Below are 7,272 nucleotides of genomic sequence, written 5' to 3' on the forward strand. Positions count from 1 at the left end.
ATACACACTCTATGTAGCTGAATACAGAAACAGATCCATTGGACTCGAGCTAGTAATATCCGCTTAAACTCATGGACCTCACTTTCGTTTTTTTATTAATATTTTAGTTATGACATTTTTGTAGTTTCCAAAAAATTAGTCTCAAAACTTTCTTAAAGAAAAAATATGAGACTCTAGGAGGATGCTTGGGTGAAGACTGTTAGGTGGAATAACATCGAGCAAATGATAGCTCTTGTGGTTGTCACTAGCTTTTGTGTAGATTAGATTGTGACAGTGTTTGTTGAAATTCTTGAGACAATAAATACAATAATGTTTCAAAAAGAAATTTGAATGATCTCCAAAATATATTTGAGTGAAGAGTGGATTCGTGCAGTCAGGTTGATTTATACATAATATGAAGTTGTATAGATTTGTTGGCAGGTTAACAAATTTACTTGTTAACTTTTTGAATAGGACTTCACATCACCTCCCTTTTAATCGTTACCGTAGGTGAACTGAAAAGACTAATATTTCATTCATATTTATTTTTGACATTATCTTGAGCAAAAGTTGACTCAACATTACATGATTCATCATGCTAAATTGCTAATCACAAAACTCTTGAGATTTAACCCTACTCTCCTCTTGTTTTAATAATCACATTAGTCAACAACCTTAGGCCAATTGCACTTTGGGGCGTATAGTTCGCAATGATGATATACATTACACCGTAATATTATATTATTTTAATCTTAAATTAATGTAATCTCAGTACAAGAACACAACATTACAGTGTTTAGGAAAGTGATGAGATTAAAGTGATGTGATATATTTTGTAATTTTAGATTAAGGTAATGTTAGAAAAAATAAAGTAAACCAAAAACCTTCATGATATCCAAAGTTCTCATCCAATTGATAACACCAAAAATCAAATGACCGACATTTCTAGCAAATTATTAGAAATCTCTTGCAAGAAAAAATCAGGTTGCCATATTACATCCAACTATTAAAGTCGCTTTTGTTTATGATTTCTAATGGATTTCCATGATGACTACTATTTTTGATGAAGATCACATTCACTAATTACTCATCTAACTAATACCATCCTAATCAAAATAAAGCTCAGCAGCTACAAATCTCTCGCAAGATATTCAGGCACTAAGCAAGCTCATAGTAAAAAGATATGCCCAAAGTGTCAAATACCAGGACCAGTCACAGGCACCAATCCAAGTTATTAAGAGAAACTTGAATCAGCAATGATAAAGTGTAACACTGCAAAGCTTAGTTTAGAGCAAACTGACCTAAGTATCATTTACTTCTTCTTTTTTTTCATTTTGAATAAATATTTTATGATTTTTATGGTTAAAAGTTTGAGCCATGTTTTTACTTGATCTTTACTTATCATCCATATGTTTGTAATAGTATAATTATATATATATATATATATATATATATATATATATATATATTTCTTCAATTATTCCTATTTCATGTCTAATTGTTTTTTTTTTTTTGGCTGAGATGTCTAATTGAATTTAGAACAGCTAATTGACGATTTTAAATATTATAATTTTTTTTGTGAAAATATTGTTTTCATAATAATTCTGCTGTAAAAATAATGAAAACCTTGATTTTAAAACCAAAAAAATAAAACTCAAGAGACTCAAGACTTGAAGATCTTTTTTTTTTTTTTTTTTTTTTTGAGAAGAAACTAAGGGCTCGTTTGGTTTGATCATGATTCAGTTTTCATAACTCAATACTCAATACTCATAACTCAAACTCAAAACCCATAACTCATAACCCAAACCTCACCTTATCTCAAAAACTCCAAAAATCTTATTTGGTCACATAACTCACCTTTTGCCACCAGAACTCATATTCACTACAACAAAATGTAACTACAGTGACGAATTTTAGCGACGAAGTTTTTCGTCGCAAAAAAGTACCATATAGCGACGAAATTTATATTTCGTCGCTATTTATAAAAAAAATGGCTGACCTTTAGCGACGAAATATGGATTTCGTCGCTATAGGGATGCTGAATTAGTGGTGCGGATCAAAAGGGCTGGCGCAAAACCAAAATGGATCTATAGCGACGACTTTGTTCGTCGCTAAAAGTTCTAATCTTTTGCGATGAAAAAATTTCGTCGCTAAAGGTGCTGGTAATTATGCTTTTAGTGACGAAATAGTTTTCGTCGCTGAAGGTGAAAATTAGCAACGAAATAATTTCGTCGCTAAAAAGAAACACACAAAATATGTGTGGAGCAATAGTGACGAAACTAAATTCGTCACTAAAGGCGATAAATAGTTACGAAATATAAATTTCGTCACTATAGAGGTGGCTGAATTAGGGGCGCCAATTGAAAATGTAGGCGCGAAACAAGTGGAGCTACAACGACGAATATATTGCGTTTGCGACGAAAAAGTTTCGTCGCTAAAGGTGCTGCTGTCATACTTTTAGTGACGAAATAATTTTCGTCGCTGAAGAATAGAATTAGCGACGAAAAGTGTTCGTCACTGAAAACAAAGCATGATTTAGCGACGAAAATTTGCGACGAAAATAGAATCGTCGCTAAAGCTAATATATAGTGACGAAATGGAATTCGTCGCTATAGCTATCATATATATTCTTCTTTAACTCTCTTTGTTTTCCTCACATATTCAACATTACCCAACTCATTCAGCATTACCCACTGATACCCATTCCCTCACACCAATACCCATTCCCTCACATCAGAACTTTGGTGACGCCCAAATCTCACCTTCAGCGACGCTCCAGAACCGGCGACGCTCCAGCACCGGCGAAACATCGCGACGGTTCGCATCACGTCGCGACGCTCCAGCACGGTGACGGTTCGCGTTGCGACGCTCCAGCACCGATTCGCGACGCTCCAGCACCGGTTCGCGTCGCCGATTTGCAACGATCAGCGACTCTCGCGACCGTCTCCAGCGCCGATTCGCAACGATCCTGCGACCGCGACGGTTAGCGTCGCGACGATTTGCCGATTCGCGACGCTTCAGCGACTTCCGGCGACGCTTCAGCGACTCCCGGCGACGAAACCGGCGACGCTCCGGCGACCCTTCGGCTTCCGTCTCCATAGGTAATTTCCTGTTCTTTTTTATTTTATTTTTTGGATTTTTGTCATTTATTTTTTATTTTCTTTTCTGGGTTTCTTTTTATATTTTCTGCTCAATTTTTTTTTCTTGAACCCCCTTTGAGCTGTAGTGCTCAAATTTTCAAAATGACCTTAATTAATTTGAATCTTCAAGTACCGGTTGTAAGTTGCAAGCATTGTATTAAAGTGATTGTATTCTGTTGGTGGTTGGGATTTATTTTATCAATGTGTGTATTTGAGTTCATAATGATGTGTGTATTTGGGTTTATTTTTTTGGGGGTTTTTGGTTTTTGCAGACTAAGGATAGAATTTACCTTGTTTTGGAGTATTGTGATGGTGGTGACCTTGCGGCTTATATTAATAAACATGGCAAAGTTTCCGAGGCCATCGCTAGACATTTTATGAGGCAATTGGGTATTTATGATCACCCTTGCATTTACTTTTTTGGCTCTTGAATTACAATCAAGTTCATGTTGTTTTTCTCTTTTTTTTTTTAAATGTTTAGGCGATTGGGTATGTGCATGACCTTAGAGATACATAAAGTTAACGATTTTAGTCTGTGTAAAAACGTAATCAAATTAATGTCTTTAATGATTAAGCTCGTGGGGTATTTTTAGAAGTGTCAATTTTTAATAGTCTACATGTTAGTTGTTACTTCCCATGTTTACCTTTGTTGAATGTGTTTACAAAATAGAAGAAGTTTGGACTTTTAATTGTTCAATTTTGTTTGTCTTCTTCTGCAGCGGCAGGATTGCAGGTGCTTCAAGAAAAACACCTCATTCACAGAGATTTGAAACCTCAGGTATTTATGCTTCTCCTCAAACTGGAATTTTGAAGATCAGCTCAGATGATTGATATGATGTTATACTTTGAAGTCATATGTAGACCATGTAACCATGAGTGCCTTTGTGCTGGACATGTATGTTTGTCAGAAATTAGAATGCTATGCTGATGATTCATATCGTAATTAATTTGTGGGACTCTCGTGCACTTTTGTTTAGGACAGTTTTTGCACGTGCATGGCTTCTGTTTTATGGTTAACTACTACTAGAGGAGTACCTGTTCTTCTTTCCACTATATTATCCTCTCTTTTTTTGGGTGTTTGTGCATTTAGTTATTTGAAAGTGAAGGGGGATCTTTGAATGAAGTGAACTTAATAATCAATTGGTATTTAATAGAGATGTTTTGGAAGTGCCAATGTTGTTAGGGGAATTATTGCGTCAAAATATTTTGTCTTATAGGTTGAGTTTTAAGTAGTTTAGCTTATTTAATTACTTTTTGCACCTATAGTTTCAATCAACTGAACTACTTCTCATTTTTTTTCCTTCAATCTTACTATTTAACTCTAAATTCTAATAGTAATGAAATTGGGCTGAATGTTACATTGTCTAAACTCAATGACATGCCACCTGTATGTGATTCAGAGAAGCTACAACTGGTATTTATTCAAAAGACGTGCTATGCATCATGAGTTCAATTTATTGTTTTCACCAAAGAGAAGTTATCATTAGGGACTCAATTTTGTTATGTCTTCTAGTTATAACGTTATTTATTTATTTTATTTCTCCTTTGCAGGCTAAATATACATTGTTTGCAATAATTTTGGATTTTTTCTGAAAGTTGTAAGCTTAGCTTGAGCAAAGTAAGTAAATTTTAGTTAAAAACTTATAAACTCTATACTTGTGATGTTGAAAATTGGATTTATGGTGGGTTTTTGTGTTGGAGCAAGCGGGTGGCTTGCATGGTGTGATAAGGTGGTTTAAATTCACATTGGGAGTGTTTTTAGTTTCTTGCAAATGTGAATGGAATTTGTTGATTAGATGTGATGAATAATGCTTCAATTGATTTCAATACTTGTAAACACTCTATACTTGTGATGTTTGTGATTGGTTTTGTGGTGGGTTGTTATGTTGAAGCAAGCGGGTGGCTTGCATGGTGTTATAAGGTGGTTTAAATTCATATTGGGAGTGTTTTTTTAATTCTTGCAAATGTGAATGAGTATTGTTAATTAGATGTGATGAATATTACTTTATTAGATTCCAATACTTGTAAACTCTATACTTGTGATGTTAGAAATTGGATTTGTGGTAAGTTTTTGTGTTGGAGCAAGCGGGTGGCTTGCATGGTGTGATAAGGTGGTTTAAATTCACATTGGGAGTGTTTTTAGTTTCTTGCAAATGTGAATGGAATTTGTTGATTAGATGTGATGAATAATACTTTGATTGATTTCAATACTTGTAAACACTCTATACTTGTGATGTTTGTGATTGGTTTTGTGGTGGGTTGTTATGTTGAAGCAAGCGGGTGGCTTGCTTGGTGTTATAAGGTGGTTTAAATTCATATTGGGAGTGTTTTTTCAATTCTTGCAAATGTGAATGAGTATTGTTAATTAGATGTGATTAATATTACTTTATTAGATTCCATTACTTTATTAGATTCCATTACTTTATTAGATTCCAATACTTGTAAACTTTATACTTGTGATGTTGAAAATTGGATTTGTGGTGGGTTTTTGTGTTGGAGCAAGCGGGTGGCTTGCATGGTGTGATAAGGTGGTTTAATTTCATATTGGGAGTGTTTAAGTATTAATATAGATTTATGCATTCATGAATGAGATAGAATTTTATCTAAGTAGCTTATAGACTTAGATGTTAGAATACATTATGAATGAGTTGTCCTTATTTTACTAAAGTAGCATTCACTTTGCAATTGTAGTCGAACATGGATAAAAGTTGGATGACAATTGGTAAGACACCGGATGGCAGATTAAGTCGTCCGGTATTGTAATTCCCCTTACACAAGAGGAGATTTCAAACTTGGTTTTTAAGAAGAAGTCCGGTATTATAAAAGGACTTGGCATGAGACCTTCTTCTTCTCTAGTAACCACCGCTTCATCTAATTGCTCGGTGGAGTATATCCAACGGCTAGAAAATGAGATAATTGAGCTCAAAGAGGCAAGAGCTAGGGACCAAGAGAAGCGAGTTAGGGACCAAGAGGAGCGAGTTAGGGAGCGAGCTAGGGAGCAAGAGGCACGAGCTAAGGAGCAAGAGGCACGAGCTAAGCAAGAAGAGGTCCAATAGAATATTCTAAACTTTTTGAGGAGTAAGGGTTATGATAACGCTCTTACCTATGGGGGTGGTTCATCTTTAAGTTAAAACACTTATTGGTTAGTACTTTATATTACATTTGAAAATCTATATTTGCTTTCTACAACTTATAAATTAGGAGTTGTGATTTTAATTCATTGGTGTGGCTACTCTTAATGCATTGTTAGAAATGTTTTTTATAACATAGTTAATGTTTTTACTTTACGATTTTAATGTAGTATTATTTTTATATTTGTACAGATTTCTTATTGGTGGCTTTTAGGAGATTTACTTTTGGCATTACTTGAAGACATATGAGGACATCTTTCATTAGTTCAAACGCATGATTATGCTACACTTTTTGTATTGTTATAAAACATCTTGAGTTATTGTATGTATTGCAAACTTTTATTGTATGGAAGTTGTTTGAATTGGATGCTTCTTTTATTTTTTACTTGTGGAATGTATAGATCTTTTTTTATAAATGTGTTGTTCAAATTTGAGGTTTTAATAATGTAATGACAGGTTACAGGTTAATATCAAAGCTATGAAAAAAATAAAAACAGGAAATAAGTTTTAGCGACGAATTTTTTTGTCACAAATATTGCAACAAAAAATTGTTTTAGTGACGAAATATTTCGTCACTAAATGTAGCAAAATTTTTTAAGAAATGGTTTTAGTGACGAAAATTTTCGTCACTATATGTGCCTGGATTTTCTTAAAAATAGTTTTAGTGACGAATTTTTTCGTCGCTATATGTACCCGAAAATAGTTTTAGTGACGAAATTATTCGTCACTAAATATCAATATAATAAACTGAAGTGTTTTTAGTGACGAAATATTTTCGTCACTGAATAGTGTTTTTAGCGAGGAAAACATTTAGCGACGAAATATTTTCGTCGCTAAAAGTTTTTTCTTTTTAAAACAAATCAGACTTTTAGTGACGAAAATTTTCGTCGCTAGGACTTTTAGCGACGGGGTTTCAGCGACGAAATGAGTTTCGTCACTAAAAGTCTGATTTCGTCGCTAAAGGTTCTTAGTGACGAAAAACTAGACTTTTAGTGACGAATTTTTTCCTCACTAAAAATACA

At 34.0% G+C, this 7,272-nt stretch overlaps 1 long non-coding RNA gene across 1 annotated transcript; it reads left to right on the plus strand.

The window, feature by feature from the left end:
* Positions 1 to 3,065: 3,065 nt before the first annotated feature.
* On the plus strand, positions 3,066 to 5,868 carry LOC142627688 (uncharacterized). The gene is made up of 4 exons (XR_012842925.1): positions 3,066 to 3,080; positions 3,392 to 3,509; positions 3,839 to 3,897; positions 5,811 to 5,868. It is a non-coding gene; the product is annotated as an uncharacterized LOC142627688 (long non-coding RNA).
* Positions 5,869 to 7,272: the final 1,404 nt, after the last annotated feature.

The sequence above is a fragment of the Castanea sativa genome, chromosome 3 (genome assembly GCF_040712315.1).
Source record: "Castanea sativa cultivar Marrone di Chiusa Pesio chromosome 3, ASM4071231v1".
Taxonomy (NCBI): Eukaryota; Viridiplantae; Streptophyta; class Magnoliopsida; order Fagales; family Fagaceae; genus Castanea; species Castanea sativa.